The sequence below is a fragment of the Xiphias gladius genome, chromosome 24 (assembly GCF_016859285.1).
Source record: "Xiphias gladius isolate SHS-SW01 ecotype Sanya breed wild chromosome 24, ASM1685928v1, whole genome shotgun sequence".
NCBI classification, from domain to species: Eukaryota; Metazoa; Chordata; class Actinopteri; order Istiophoriformes; family Xiphiidae; genus Xiphias; species Xiphias gladius.
Genome location: NC_053423.1, coordinates 25,507,750 through 25,524,559, shown reverse-complemented (window position 1 = coordinate 25,524,559; position 16,810 = coordinate 25,507,750). Strand labels below are relative to the sequence as shown.

Sequence of the window (16,810 nt, the reverse complement as noted above, 5' to 3'; positions counted from 1 at the left end):
ACTGAAGGTGACTGAAGGGGACTGAAGGTGACTGAAGGTTACTCAAGGTGACTGAACGTTACTGAAGGGGACTGAAGGTTACTGAAGGGGACTGAAGGGGACTGAAGGTGACTGAAGGTGACTGAAGGGGACTGAAGGGGACTGAAGGTTACTCAAGGTGACTCAAGGTGATTGAACGTTACTGAAGGGGACTGAAGGGGACTGAAGGGGACTGAAGGTTACTGAAGGTGACTGAAGGGGACTGAAGGGGACTGAAGGGGACTGAACGTTACGGAAGGGGACTGAAGGGGACTGAAGGTGACTGAAGGGGACTGAAGGTGACTGAAGGTTACTCAAGGTGACTGAACGTTACTGAAGGGGACTGAAGGTGACTGAAGGGGACTGAAGGTGACTGAAGGTGACTGAAGGGGACTCAAGGTGACTGAAGGTGACTGAAGGGGACTGAAGGTGACTGAAGGTGACTGAAGGTGACTGAAGGTTACTGAAGGGGACTGAAGGTGACTGAAGGTGACTGAAGGGGACTGAAGGTTACTCAAGGTGACTGAACGTTACTGAAGGGGACTGAAGGTGACTGAAGGGGACTGAAGGTTACTCAAGGTGACTGAACGTTACTGAAGGGGACTGAAGGTGACTGAACGTTACTGAAGGGGACTGAAGGTGACTGAAGGTGACTGAAGGGGACTGAAGGTTACTCAAGGTGACTGAACGTTACTGAAGGGGACTGAACGTTACGGAAGGGGACTGAAGGGGACTGAAGGTGACTGAAGGTGACTGAAGGGGACTGAAGGGGACTGAACGTTACGGAAGGGGACTGAAGGGGACTGAAGGGGACTGAAGGTGACTGAAGGGGACTGAAGGGGACTGAACGTTACGGAAAGGGACTTAAGGTGACTGAAGGGGACTGAAGGTGACTGAAGGTGACTGAAGGTGACTGAAGGGGACTGAACGTTACGGAAGGGGACTGAAGGGGACTGAAGGTTACTGAAGGGGACTGAAGGTGACTGAAGGTGACTGAAGGTGACTGAAGGGGACTGAAGGGGACTGAACGTTACGGAAAGGGACTGAAGGTGACTGAAGGGGACTGAAGGTGACTGAAGGTGACTGAAGGTGACTGAAGGGGACTGAACGTTACGGAAGGGGACTGAAGGGGACTGAAGGTGACTGAAGGGGACTGAAGGTGACTGAAGGTTACTCAAGGTGACTGAACGTTACTGAAGGGGACTGAAGGGGACTGAAGGTGACTGAAGGGGACTGAAGGTTATTGAACGTTACTGAAGGTCGCAGCCACTTGGAAATAGCTCATATCACTTCTTAAAAAACCCTTTTGTTTTAATCTTCTTCAACATCATCATCACCATCAATGTCATCCCACTTTCGCCACAATGGCCATGAAATTATTCTCATTTAATTTGTCTTAAAATTGCTTGTAAAAGATTTTCATGCATAATAAATTTTCCATTCGTCAATTAGGTGAATGGAAAAGATCAGGTGAGTAATGTTTGTGGCGTTTTAGGACAAATTGATGAATTTTCATTAAATCATCACACAGAAGAGGTAAATATCGCCTTTGTTTACAGAGAGACTTTTGGCTCATATGCTGGTAGAAGGAAGAGCATTGAGTAATATTAAATTCATGTATTTGTTTGTTAATATTAATATTTCATGAAATGATTTAAACTTTGTATATTAAAGTTAATGCCAAATTTAGCAGAAGAACCTAAAAGTAGTAACAGTCTACTGCTCTAAACTACTTTAAACTGCTCGGGTGTTGAAGGGAGTTTGGTGACATTTCGTCTGTAGGTTACTGCTCACTGCTGCTCATGAAACCGGCTTAAAAGTGGAATAAGAGGTGAAGTGATGATACGGAAACAGTGGGTGTTTTCAGTTCATTTTAATCACTATCACTCACGAGGAGGAAGAAAAACACATTTTCTTTCGGGGAAAATGTCAACGTCCACTCCAGGTTTATATGCCTGTGGCTGGAGAATCATTTCATCAGCAGCTCTGTGGGGACGACCTGACATTTCAGGGCAGAAAGCTGCAGTTTGAACAGTTTTGTGTGTAATTACAGCGTCGGGAGGACAATTTGTTTCTGAGCCGAACGGACACGAGAATCACTCAGAGGCTTCAGACGAGATGTTCAGGGTCCTCCTGTCTGTCAGGACAAACAGCAGCTCACAGGTCACAGTTTGATTGGTCACAGCGACAGAGTGGCAGACAAAGTGCTTCTTTATCCACTATCCTTCACCTTACGTGTGAAAGTTTAGTGTATTGATTAAAAAGACTCAGACAGGTCCTCCCTCCTCCCCCAAATGCGGTCTCAGATAAACTGCTGCAAGTCTCGAGTCATTTTAAAGTCAAGTCCCAAGACCTCGACAGAATTTCCAAGTCAAGTCAAGCAATGTGCTTTTTTTTGGAATTTTCTGTGGAGTTTGAGTCCAAGTCCAAGTCGCGTTTTAAGTCCTTATTCCTTCCAAGCAAGTTTGACCTGAGTCTCGAGTCTCAAGTTCCGATTCAGATTAAACTGATCAGATTCCTGCTTTGATGATGTCTGCATTTCAGTGACAATGGTTGAACTCACCTGGCCACCCGAAAAAAAATCTCATTCCCAGTCAAAATGATTGGAAATCAGATCAGACAAGGTCAGCTTACCCCTAATCATCTGCAGCTATTAAAGAAAATATTAAAACCATAAAATGGAACCACTGTGGATTTACTGACTTTAATATTATCAAGCTGCAGGAGATTCTCTCTGGATCCATAAAAGACCAATGAACGGTATGACTGTAGCTTCATCTTACGTCAGTGGATTTAATCAGTTCGATCAAAAGCGAACGACCCGGCTCTATGAAAATTGACCCTTATGTAACTGAAATGTTACATAAGGGTGAAATTTTAGGTTCTGCTCAGTGTGGCGAGCAGAGAGCTGCAATATTTTACTTTGAATCTGTAACTCCTGATTGTTGTAGACAAAAAAAGTAATTTTACACGTGTTTTTACACGGGTTCAGGAAATGACAGTAAATCTCAACCAAGATAATGATGGTGAAGATAAACACCTTGTTTACCTTCACAACTACATATCCCATGAGTCTTAGCCAGCTCACGCTGTGTGGGAGCTGTTGTTGAATAATATCATTATAACCTTTGTCAGTTAAGGAATCGTTTATATTTTAGCCTCCCGGTGCTTTGGTTATTTCAGATGTGGACAGAAAACCTCAGGCGCAGGTTTCAGACTTTTGGGACGACTGATGAGAGAAACTCTGCGTGAGGAAATGCTCTGGGAAACAGAAGCTGAAGGTGACGTCAGCTTTCTGAAGACGAACTCTTCTTCAACCACTGCGCTGGGGCCGCGCTCTGAACCTGCGTATATTCACTGTTGAATGGCTTTGGCCAAGACATCTGTCCAGCAGCTGTAGAACCTGTTCACGTTGACAATACAACCATCAAATGCCACTAAAATAAAGGCAATAACCTACAAAACACACAGTCCAGACCAAAAGTATCTGGACAGTTCCACATTTTTTTACTGTTCATTCTGGTTTCATCAGAGCAGAGAATCTTGTTTCTCACAGTCCGAGAAAACTTTCACTGGGGAGAAGCTTCCATCGGCCCACCCTGCCTTAAAGCCCAGATGGTTAGAGTGCTGCATTGATGGTTGTCCCATCTCCACACAGGATCTCTGGAGCTCAGTCAGCGCGACCACCGGGTTCTCGGTCACCTCTCTTACCAAGGCCCTTCTCCCCCGATTGCTCAGCTTGGCCAGAGGGTCAGTTCTAGGAAGAGTCCTGGTTGTTCCGGACTTCTTCCGTTGAAGAATAATGGAGGCCAGTGTTCTCCTGGGAACCTCCAATGCAGCAGAACTTTTTTTGTAGCCTTCCCCTGATCTGTGCCTCGACACCAGCCTGTCTCTCAGCTCTGCAGGCAGGTCCTTCGACCTCATGGTCTGGTTTTTGCTCTGATTTACATTATCAGCTGTGCGACCCAATATAGACAGGTGTGTTCCTTTCTAAATCCTGTCCAGTCAACTGAATTTACCACAGGTGGACTCCAGTCAAGGTGTAGAAACATGTCAAAGATGATGAGGAGAAAATGGGAGGCACATGAGCTAAATGTCAAGTGTCACAACAAAGTGTCTGAATACTTATGTCAATGTGATATTTCAGTTTTTCCTTTTTAATAAATTTGCAAAAATGTCTAAAATTCAGTTTTCTCTTTGTCATTATGGGGAACTAAGTGCAGACTGATGAGGGAGAAATGGATTTGAATGATTTTAGCATCAGGCTGCTTCATAAAAAGAGCATCTTATTAAACAATGACCACCGGTAATGCTGAAATAAATAAAACCATTTTAACACAATAAACCAATGGAGAGCTGTGATCCGAGCAGCTTTGGTCATGTTTGGTCATGCAGTGGTTAACTCTGACTGTTATTATGTATTGGGTCTGGATATTGCCGCTGGTCGGAGAGCGAATGGGGGGAACCTGATTATATCACTTTCTGTATAAACAGGAGTGAGTCAGAGCCGAGTCTGACGTCTACGGGGAACCGGCAGCGTCGTTTCACTGATGCTGGTCTAGTACGGACGTCTGAAAACTAATCACACAGCTGAGACCGAAGGAGCACATTTCACGCAACGGCTGCGTTTTCCCATTTTCTTTTCTTTCTTGATATTTTCCATCCGGTGAGACCAGGTAACATAGCGGTCCGGCGTCGCTCCCAGTCTTTTGACCTGACGGACCTGTTCCAGTTCTGCAGTTCGCTAACCGTGGTCTGCTTCTAACATTAGACCTTTGACCGCCACGCAACAACACACAGTTGACAAACTGCCATCTGATGATGGCGAAAAGTTTAGAGAGCAGCGGTCACCAGCTTCACCGAGGAAAAACCAGAGAAGAAGAAAAAACCATCAGACAAGGAGGAGCAGAGCCAGAGAAAAACGTGTTATTCAATATTTACGTCGCGTTCAAAAACAAAGAAAAGAAAATGTGACAGATTTTAGAAACTGATCTTACTGTAATTTTACATCAACGAAAAGTTCCATCTTGTCTGCTGGTTTCTGGGTTTTGTTGCTGAGTAAATGTGTGTGTGTGTGTGCGTGTGTGCGTGCGTGCGTGTGTGTGCGTGTGCATGTGTGCGTGTGTGCGTGTGCGCTGCGGCCTTAATGAACTCTGGGTATAATAACCCAGCGTTTCCTCGGGGAGCTGACTGATCGCGGTGAATAATCTCATCATCTCCACAACAATATCACATCAGACTGAGCCCGAACTGGGTCCACGAGTCTGTGTGATTATAATAAAGTCTTACGTTTGTTGTGGCTTCACATGTCAGGACACTGAACGTACAGGACCTGAAGACATGAATGGAATAACCCGAGAGTTTTAGACTCCATGCCGAACGATAGCTCTGGCTTCTGTCTTACAGACCTCCTCTGCGCTCACAGATCTCAGATGTGTTCCTGTAACTGACAGAAATGATGGACGAAGCTATGAAAAGGAGTTATAATGAACTGCAATGCTGCTTCAACTTGGGACCGTTTGCACTTGAATGAAAGAACGCAGTGAAAAACAGCTGCTGGGGCTGATTCCTCAGGCCCGGCTTGTTGTTGTTGTTGTGTTAATTACCTGGTGTCTCCGCTGAGGGTTTTTATGCACAAATTGAAAATGTGCAGGACGTAAAAACAGACGGATGGAAAAAGGTTCTGGCCTTAAGACAGATGCGATTTTCGGTTTGCACTTGTCTTGAGTAAATAAACACATGGTTCAGGTATTTCGATGCAGGTGGAGACCCCCCCCCCCCGACAGTTTCAGCTTTGAGCCTCTGCTCTTCTTATTCAGACAGTAATCTTAATCTGACACACTGCATCTGAAAAAGAAAACCCTGAAATATGAAACGGTTTTGATCATCTGGAAAATAAAATCGCACAGAGATTTGAAAAAGGCAAAACTCTCAAACGTCTCCCCCGTGTTCCGCCCACTCTACTGTCCATCACCGCAGATTAAACCCAAATCCAGCCTCGTTGTCCTCAGACATCTGCAGCTTCCAGTCGCTCTCACTCAGAGAAGTAAATTAAAGTCACCTCCTCCTCCTCTCTTTTATCTCCTCTCTCCCCCGTCTCTCCCTCCGTGTTTGCACTGAGCTGATTGGCTCTGCAGACACACGGGTGTCAGTTCAACTAAAAGTCACCTTGTGCAGGGTCGGATTTTTACGCTGGTGCCGTGGTCAACAACGCATAATAAGGTTTGATATGAGGGTTGCCAGATCATTGTCGAGTGTCCCCCGCTTCCCAGTCTTTCCATCTTTATCGTGATAACAAACGTTTGGCAGAAAACACACAAACCTGGCAACTCTGTGTGAAGTGAAAATGACTGTATCGTCTGAGAAGGGTAGAAATATTGGTAGGACATGTCCCTACTGTCCAAACCCCAATGTACGCACATGATGGACGATGTTAAAGAAAACGAGAGGAAAAAGAAAAAGCACAAGAAATCACAGAGGCTTTGAAGCTTTGAAACTTTATTGATCCCGACGGGGAAATTCACTTGCTACAGCAGCTGAAACGTGGAAGAGAAAGAGTGAGTGAGTGATAAATGAAAACTGTACAACCTGTCGCTCATACAGATCTGACCTGCCGGTGAAACACGTGGGATGTGGCATTGTGCGAAAATGTTGCACTGGAAATTGGATAATTGCAAAAAAAAGGAAAAAAATGGCGGGATCGGATTATCGAGACAAGGCTGTGTGTGTGTGTGTGTGTGTGTGTGTGTGTGTGTGTGCTAATAGAGTCATAAAATCAGACGTGTTGATTGTTCTGAGCCACAACACGGTCTCTCATCAATCCATTCAATTATCACACACACACACACACACACACACACACACACACACCCAGCTGTGTGGGGGGAAATGAGGAAACATATTCTGACAAAGTTATGATCAGCGGTGGAAAGAGAACTGGAAAACTGGAAGTGGAGGAGTAAACGACTCATGAGAGACCCACTGAGTTAAAGGACGTCCTGATGCTACCAGGTGCACGTGCAGGTGTTTTTCCGGAAGCGACCGATAGATTCCAGTCAGGCACTTTGCAGCCCGAGCGTTCAGCTGATGATTACAGGTCCACGGACGCCACGGAGGGAGCGGCATTCGGCCACATCAACCAATCAGTGAAGCAGCAGAACGAGGCAGAGACGCGTAAACGAAACGACGTCCTCAGAGGCCGCAGCCGACCAACACGCACCAAACGCCTCCTCTGCACAGTTTGGTTACGACCGTCAGCCATTGGTTGCTCCCACCGGTCTGAAGGTCGCTCCCCGGGGTCCTCCGCCATCCGCTCTAAATCCAGCTCCTCCGCCGGTTCATTCTCAGTGGGGAACAGAACCGGTCCACTCGGCCTCCTCCGGGTTTTCGGCTGGAAGGTCACCGACGGCAGGAAGGTGGCGCCCGCCCTCATGTAGCGTTTAGCCAGACCCGGCACGCACCCGTCGGTCAGGCAGCGCGGCAGGTGTGTTTGATTTGGGACACTGGCCCTGCTCGCCGGGTGGGGACATCATATCCGTGATTAATAAGGGAGATGCAGCCTTTTTTTAAATCTATGCTGAGGTCATGCTAATCTGAATTTTATTGCCTAGTTAGACCTGGTCCAGGTGTGAACGCAGCTGATCGGGCTCTTTTCATTTGTTTCCGTTAATAAGAACTTCATCATGTGACTTTTGTTTCTACTCTGTTGAAGCTTCCACTTTAAAAAATACTTAAATCAGAGTGAAATTGATTATTTTTAAAAATACTCCAAAAAGTACAAGTACACCAAAAAAAAAAACAACCAATAAAAGTTCGGAGGACTCAGCCAGTGCGGGAGGCTGTGAGAAGAGCAGGAGCTGCTGCTGGATGGGACCTGCGCTACTTCCTATTACACTTTAACTCTGTACAGTTTGATTCCTCCATGTGTTCAGTATTTTAATATTGTTTGGGGTGTTAATAACCCGTCTGACCTAAACAGGATATCTTTAATAATTCATGTGAATGAAAGCAGGTTCAGCAGCTACTGCCGTCTTCATTAGCAGTGGTGGAATGTAACTGAGTAAGTACTGGACAAAAGTACTTTCATCTTATGCTACTTTATATTTCTGCCCAACCACATGTCAGGTCACGTTTCAGGTGGACTTTTACTTGTAACTTGTAACTTGAGTATTTCTGCACTGTGGTCGTTCTAATGTTACTTCAGTAAAAGATGTCGAAAACTGACCCCCCTGGCCATCTGGATCTCCCCGGATCACCACTCGCTCTGCAGGTAGCGCCGGCTGATCACACAGATGGTCTTCCGGCTGCCATAGATGGCGTCTGTAATGTTTTCTATGATGGGCTTACCTGTGGAGACAACAGTGTGTATGTGGACGTAGCTGTCAACTGCACATTCAAGACATTTTTCTCAGGGCTCCTGTTTTAAGACCCCTCACGTGGAAACATTAAAACGTCACCTGGAGACCACCAGCTCATGGAGCGGAGAAAATCTGACAGTGACAGTAGACAGGTTCCGCCCTTACAAAAGATGGAGGACGCGCACGCTGAAGTGGGGTAGAAAGCAGGTTTATATGCACATTTTCAGATCTTCCTGTGAAATGACTGTTTAGAGGCGAATTTGTATGTGACACACATCCTTGCATTTCAAAAAACATTTTTTTTAAAACCACAAGTCACGTCTGGCAGCTCTGGTTAACTAACACGACACATTCTGCAGACAGCAGCAGCCTAGTAGCAGCGAGAACGCTAAACGAGGCTAAACACAGTAGCTCCACGGGTACAAGGAAACGACCTGCGTGTCCAAAAACATCAACTGACGGCAGCAGGTTCAACTTCAAAACTCAGCTCCGGCATAAAAACACTAACGCTGTGCTGCTGTTTGCCGCTGCACGGGTTCAGAGCTCAGACCTGCTCATTCTGCTTCTTATGTTCGTATGGAAATCCTGCTCTTTCCTCAGAAAACACCAGACGCTGGAAATCTGCCAGATGAGCTACATTAATGCAAAAACTCGCATTAGAGATGACTGCAGGCAGAGCTTAGCTCCTGACAAACTGTGTCAATGCAGGATTTAATCCGTTTTATTGATCAGCCACTGGATCATGAAGAGAGCCTCTGAACAACTGTTTCATTTCTTTCCCTCTGGGTCCACGGGGCACGTTTTCCATCCAAAGCCTGTCCCGTCCTGTTTCAACTGTCGCTGATTCCCGAACTGAAACTCTAAACACCTCTCAGACGCTCGGCCTGAAGCAGTAACAACAGCGTCAAACCATCCGCAGCCTGAGCTGACTGCCAGCTCTCCGTCTCGTGATAATGAACATTCTTCACTCATTACTTTTCAGATCTGAGCAGCAGTTTCAGGCACAACGACAACTTTTTGTGTGGATCTCCTCATAAACTCTCAGTTAGTTTGGGTGGTTGTCTTCCTCCCGCCTGGGAACTCATCTCACTGTTAACGCTGCTCGGAAACCTTCCGTTTCTGCCACATTACTGCAAAATAAGCAGCCTCTGTCTACTTCTGTCTGAAATCAAGAGGAACCCATTGTTTCCGAAATTGCTATCAATTTCATGCAGGGTATCTGTGGTTCTGAACAAGCACTGAATCCATTTTCCTCAAAAACAAGGGGAGGTATTAAAACGTCTTAAACGTAATGAAGCCGAGAGTTAAGTCTCGTCTGTCGCTGCTGTCGGCAGTAATGTTGGTTCTAAAGGTTTCTGTATGTGGCTGCTGTCAGTAGACTAGACCCACAGCGGGATGGTTGTGACAGTGGACCCAGCTGCAGGAGGCTGTTCAGTCCTTTTCTGTGCTGCTGCCACAGGAGCTGGAAGGTCATTAGGTCACAATGGACAAGGCACGATTTTAATAAAAACTTAAATTAACTGTATTTTAATTGGTTAATCCATCCATCCATCCATTTTATTCAGCTTTCATGTGGTTTTTTAAGATGGTTTTCAAGGTGAACAAGCCACTGAAACATTTAAATCACGACTGAAAACTAAAACTCTCCACTGAAAACCAGGCTAATATGATGATGGGGGATCTCCTTATGGCAGGTTGAGGCAGAGTTCACCGCAGCTTCTTAAACCTTTGGCACAGACTGATTTTTAAAGGTTGTTATCTTTGGATCTGTTTGACTTGAGGCTGCTGTCCGCTACAGTCCCTTCAACTCAGAGGTACTGTGCAGGTTTATCTAACCAGTGAAGTGTGAATGATGAAGTGGTGAAGAGAGTGTAGCCCGTTTACCCTCCGTCTATATAGATGGGGCCCTGAGTTCATTATCCCAAATGGCTTGGGTACGATAAATCTGATTAACTTAATGTTATTTAACTTGGGTCGTTCTAGAACTCACTCTAGCTAAATATTAGGAGACCACACTCTGGCAAATAATTGAGTGTACTAACCCTTTAACACAGCATTCACAATCTAATGTAATCTAATGTAAGCAAATGTCCTTTATCCTCTGAAATAAGAAACACACCCAGAGACAGTTTTAGAATTAAAAGTAACTCTTCACTTGCGAGGAAAAACTAAATAAGAAATGATGAATTTTGAATGTTAATCAACTTAAACCTTTAGTGTGAGCATTAGCACAGCTCAGAGCGCTATCTGGTTGTTGTCTCTTGGTTCCAGGTCGAAAGCAGCCCAGATGAAACTGCTATGTCCAGCTGGGTTATCTAGCAGCAGCCTACAGTCTGTTCACTTTGCTAATTAACCACTCACCTGATTAGCGGGCGAGATGTCTGTCACTCACAAAAGCGTGAGAGCTTGCGAATTGTCTAGCTGACAATCTAAGACATCAGTCATTACTAACTCGTCCTGCACAACTACCCAATTACCTTTTTCTCCTTGCCTATGTGACTAGATACACCCCATTAATGTGACATCTCACCACACAGTAAAAAACCGAGATACACAGAGAGCTGAAAGAAAGGATGTGAAACTCCTCACTGTGGTGCAAATATCTTAAAAATAAAGTGTAAAATGAAAGTGCTCTATATTCACAATATCTCTGACAGGAAGCTAGTTAGAGTTAGAGGAAGCAGACGGAGATAATTGGCTCTAAGTGGTCAACACCTCTCGAGGCTTGAGAAAGGCCGAGTGTGTTTGAAAGGTTTGGTGGAAAATCATTGGCGCTTAGTGTTCGCTCATCTCTTTGATACTTGTCACTGCCCTGTCCGGCCCCTAGTCTTTGGAGTGCATTCACCAGACAACTCTGGCTGATTCTACGAATGACCAATGCTGTCATTTCTCTGCTGGTGACAGTCACTCTATCAAATTTGAAAATTTCAGTTTTGTGGCAACGCTTGTGCGAACTTAGTGCCGCTGAGCTGTTGGTGCTGTGTGATAAATTATTTCCAGACGACAAACAGAGAGGGAGAGATAGATATTCAGAAAGAGGTAAAGACAGACTGAGTTTACCTGGTTGGAAGTCTCTGTGGTGCAGACAGAGTCTCCAGCCCTGCTCCCCTTCCAGCACTGGAAGCATCTCTCTGTAAACCCAGGCCTCATCATGAACGCTGTAGGAGATGAAAGCGTCGTAGCGATGAGGAGCTCCCTTCTTCCTCTTCCTCCCTTCATAGAAGAAGGCAAGGAAGAGGTGGAAGGTGTAGACTAGCTGCCACCTCAGAAAGTGGTAGATGAAGGATGAGAGCAGAGTTAGAACAACCAGACAAGTGCTGGAAATGTAGCAGACGAAGCTAACGTCCATCCAACAGGACTGGATGTCGAAGTCCAGCAACCTGCTTCCTTCTTCAGCCACAGGAAAGGAACAAATGTACTGGTAGGCATTGACCACCTGTGTTTGGTTGTTGTTCTTCACCCACTGGATAAATCCGGCATTAGAGCGGTCACAAGTGAATGGGTTATTATCCAGGTCCAGATATGTTAGTGCAGGGAGGGACTGGAAGACCGTCTCATTGACCACTGTCAACTCACTGTCGCTCAGTGTCAACCGCCTGAGTGCAGACAGATCAGCCTGGGCCAGAAAATCCAAAGACTTGAGTTTACTGTTAGAGAGATCGAGAATCTGGAGGTGTGGGATTGGCAGAAACAACTCAGGGTCCAAATCTGACAAATCACTCTGCCTGATCATCACACTCTTAAGCTGGGTGTTGAACTGAAACGTGCTCGGATCTGGTGCAGCAATGTAGATATTCTCAGCCGTGAAGTCCTCCAAATGTTTCATAGCGTGGAATATGTGCATTGGTACATCAAAGGGGAAGCCAGCGTGATCGCCCTTGTATATTATTGTGAAAACTTTCAAAGACTAAATGATAGAAAGATTTGTGATAATTTGGCTGAGGACTTTTGAAGCTGCCGTCAATATTGAAGTAGACTGTAAGATATTCCAACTGCTGTAATTCTCTGAAGTTATTTTCAAACTCCAGTGGAAGAGATATTCTAAGAGTTCCCAGGTTGTTCAGTCCATCAAAGGCCTTAGGTGTCACCCTTTGGATGTTATCTGACACTGCATCCAAATATTTCAGGGACTTTAAACCTTGGAAATTCCCGTTTTCAAGAAGAGTTAGAAAGTTTTTGCTGAAATCCAAGAACTCCAGCTTCTGCAGGCCAGTTTTGAAGATACCCCTCAATGTCCACAGCAGGTTGCCACTCATATCTAAAACCTTCAGATCATTAAGATTTTCAAATACACACCTGTCAAGGTTGGCAATGCGGTCGGTGTTCAGATAAGATCTGTAAGGTGGGTTGTGTTTGTGAAATCCTCACAGCCTAATTTAGAGATAAGATTGTCGCTCAGATTCAGGATTATGAGGGAGGAAAGGCTCCTGATGTCATCTGGCACTTTGGTGAGGAAGTTGGCCTTCACAGTCAGGTACCTCAGTCGCTGCATTGATCGTATCGAGCCTTTATACAGTTCACTCATGTAAATATGGGACAAGTCAAGCTCAGTGAGTTGAGGGCAAGTTACAAGTTTTGCACTTAAATTGGCAACGTTGTTGTAAACAGATCCAGCCTCCTAAGTGTCGGTATTTCGCAGACTGTAGCTAACAGACCTTTGTTGAGCCATTTCTCCATGTAATTAATTCTCAGATGCATCAGTGAGTCGAAACTCTTCAGGACTTTTTGAATCTCTTGAAAAGGAAACAGATTGTAACCAAGATACAGTTATGTTCCTCAGTAAACTCTTGTCAGGTATGTCCCATTTCAGGCTAGCATCTCGGCCACTTTGTGAAAGGTCTATCTTCTCAAGGTGAGGAAAGATCTGTGTTGTGATGCTGAAGATTTCCAAATTCTTACTATCAGAAATATCTAACACCTTAAGGCCTGAGGGCACAGTCAGCAGCAGATCTTTGGTCTGAAAGGAGGGAAATAGATTATATCTAATGCTCAGGTTCTGTAGGTGTGGAAGCTGTAGCATGGGCTGAATGTCAGCCACATGTTGGAGCCTGTTGTCGTCTAGCATCACAGTTTGCAAACTGACCAGAAATTAATGAACTGAATGTTGTTGCTTCTGAGGTCAAGCACGGTAATGTTGGACAGTCCCTGAAAGAGGTTGCCTGTCAGCTTGGTGAGTTTGTTGTAGTTCATGTAGAGCGTTGTCAACGCTGCCAAATGGATAAAAGATCCATCGTCCACGTGGGCAATGTGATTCAAATTCAGATCCAAAAATCTCAGTTTTGACAAGTGGCCAAAATCTTCCCTGTTAATCTGAACAAGCAGATTGTTTAAGAGGTTTACTGAGCTCACACCTCTGGGGATGTCATCAGGGACAGCAACAAGTTTACGGTTTGCGCAGTCCAAATAAATATCAGCCGAGGGATTCTCGGAATAATTGATGCTGCAGTTTTTCGGCGAATAAGACAGTGAAGGGTTAAGATGAAGCAAGAGAGAGAGAAGTAAGACAAGAGGTCTCTGCATTAAGTTTGAAGAAAAACTTCCCATTGTTGGCACGTTGATCTTCAGGATCATCGCCGGTATGTTTGTTGAGTTACTGTGAAGTGCAGATTTGTTGCTGTTAATGTTGTTCAAGGGTCCAAGTCTGTAGAGTACAGCACAGGTATTAAATGAGAATTAAAAATCTCACACATACTTTATCCTGTAAAGGAATAGTTTGGAAAAATACTTCTTCACTTTCTTGCTGAGAGATTTTTAGATGATACCACTCTAATGTGTTTAAATATGAAGCTACAGCCAGGAGACACATATCTTAGCTTAGCATAAACAAAGACAGCTAAGGTGGCCAAGAAATCTCACACGTTATATGTTGTTCACTGCTGCAACAAACGGTTAATTCAAATTATCGATTAATTTTAAATTTAAAAAAAAAAAAAAAAAAAATTGCAATTTTCACACACACACACACACACACACACACACACACACACACACACACACACACACACACACACACACACACACACATATATATACATACACATTACTATACTATATGTATATATGTACACTACCGGTCAAAAGTTGGAGGACCGCCACATTTGCCGGTTTTGATTGGAATTTCAGCAGTTGAGGTCCAGTGAAAAACCTTAAATGGTACGAATTTCAGCGGTGAACTGCCCAAAGTAAAAACAAACCCAAACAATTCAGGTCACCAAAAACTGAAAAATCCTTTAAACTTCTTAGAAAACAGGCTTTTTTCAGGGATCAGCTTCTCCTGCAGCAGTGGAAGGAAATGAAGCCTCGAAAGTTAAAGCAAACAATTCCCAGAGGTTCCCAACTTTAGCTGATGACTGACAAACCCTCTGCATGTACAAAGACAGAGCTGGAGCAAAGTGTGTTACTACACCCTCTGATGCATCACTAGGTCAGCACTGTGCTGCAGGAAGTAGTTACTGGTAAACTGGTGTCAGACTGGTGAAAAAAACACAAGTAACAGAGGAAGACAGACCGGTTGGTCGGGGGCTTCGTCCTACAGCAAGATAATGACCCAGAACGTCAGAAGAACAGAACCAGACGGCGGCTTCACATGACGGAAGACCAGCACGGTCTCCAGACCTGGACCCCGTGGAGCCGGTTTGGGATGAACAGGACAGAAGTGAAAGCAAAGTAACCTGCAGGCGTAACACGTTGATGGGAACTTCTGCAACAGAGTTGGGACCAACTTTCTGAACAATGTTTGATTTCCACTGTAGAAAGAAACGTCAGGAGTTCAGCTGCTGGATGAGTCAGAAATTTAGATTATATACACACACACACACACACACACACACACACACAGTGGGGTCCAAAAGTGGTCTCAGACGTTTGTCCATATATGGTGAGAGGAGAGAGTTCCCACAACTTGGCCGCTGGAGGTGCACTACTGGTTTTCTTTTGGACAATTACTTACACAATTCATTTATAGATCTTATCTTAATCACCATTTTCTCAATTCTAGTGCATTGATTTTTAGAAAACCGGAGAGAAGAAGAATAACAGTATATCACCGTATCGGCAGGTTTTTGATTTTCTTCAAGAAAAATAGGTCTTGAAATCTGAGAGTTGTTAAATTGTTAATATGTATTTGCCTTTGTTTCGTTGTTAATGAAGAAATTAAAGTTAAAAGTTAACTCAAAAACCAATTCAGCGACGTCACAGATAAATAAATGCTTCTCGTACTCACAGTTCATCCTCAGAGCGTCACATCTCCACCGTCTGAGCTCAGCAGCGAACATGGAGGCCTCCCTTCACTTCTCTATTATTTCCACAACATCAGAAAGAGAAGCTGATCATCACATCTGATGCAGGTTACTTCACTTCCTCTTGCATTTGAATTATTCCCTTAATCTCAAAAAGACAATGACAAGCCTCTGTCACTTGATGGAAGTTTTTGTCTGAAAAGTTGGAGCCGATAGACTGTGAGTGTGAATAAGCTGTAAGTCTGATTTAAATAATGACAGGAAGAAAAATAAATCGGCGTTAAACCCTGCTGCAAGTAACCAAATTGATGTTAAGCAACGGGATCAGTAAAAAATGAAAACAGTTTCAACAAATCCTTCGGGAAAGCTCAGCAGTACATATTCATAGAAGTTTTTAGCAAACATAACCTTTCAGCAAAAAAAGCTACAGTAGGTTCTGAAGAAAGTTGCAGTTAACATTCACAAAGGTTTACAGGATATTTGGGAATGTTACATTGGATCTTCAAAAACGCTAGAATTATACTAGAACAAAGAATTTAAGAACCTCAGCGGATATTCAAAGGAACTTTTAATGAATACTGCAGCAACTACCAGTAGGTTTTCACCGGGGGTCCAGCAAATATTCAGCAGGGGTTCGGTACATTTTGAAGAAACTTGCAGTAGAGGTTAAAAAAAAAGTTGTTTCAGTGGGTTTTCAAGGACCTTTCGGTGAACTTTGGAAAACTTTGCACTCCTCTCCCTTCATTCCCTTCATAGAGAGGCCCTGGCCCCTCCCTCAGGAGGCCCCATATGCCTGTTCAGTAATCCAAACACGGGTCCAAGTCACGTTAATCGATTAGTATATATCACTAGGAAGGATTGTTAGATCCAGCTGGGAAGTCCAGACAAAAATGTGATAGAAATGTCCTCAGAGTCATGTACCAGTTAACTAATTGTAGGTGTTTCGGTTTGTCGCCCGTCATTCTTTGCCCGGTATGACGGCATCGAAAAAGCCTGAAAAAGTTAAAAAGTTTTTACATTTAATTTGTGGAACGCTGCATATAAACCACTGCCCACACCATCAGCTAGTTATGATAGTTAAGGAATATGGAAGTGTGTCCTGATGAATACACACAAATTTCAAGATAAGTTGTTTTATTTGAATGTTGTAAGTACACAGCAACACACACCCAGGACACGCAAACGCATTCGGATGCT

General features: G+C 44.3%; 1 long non-coding RNA gene and 1 pseudogene across 1 annotated transcript; both read right to left on the bottom strand.

Annotated features, from left to right (window-relative positions):
* Window positions 1–6,503: 6,503 nt before the first annotated feature.
* On the bottom strand, window positions 6,504–7,117 carry LOC120786667. Its single transcript, XR_005706742.1, has 2 exons — window positions 7,001–7,117; window positions 6,504–6,554 (listed from the first exon to the last, which is right to left on the bottom strand). It is a non-coding gene; the product is annotated as an uncharacterized LOC120786667 (long non-coding RNA).
* A 769-nt stretch (window positions 7,118–7,886) lies between these two features.
* LOC120786620 lies at window positions 7,887–13,069 on the bottom strand (annotated as a pseudogene).
* Between the last annotated feature and the right edge of the window lie 3,741 nt (window positions 13,070–16,810).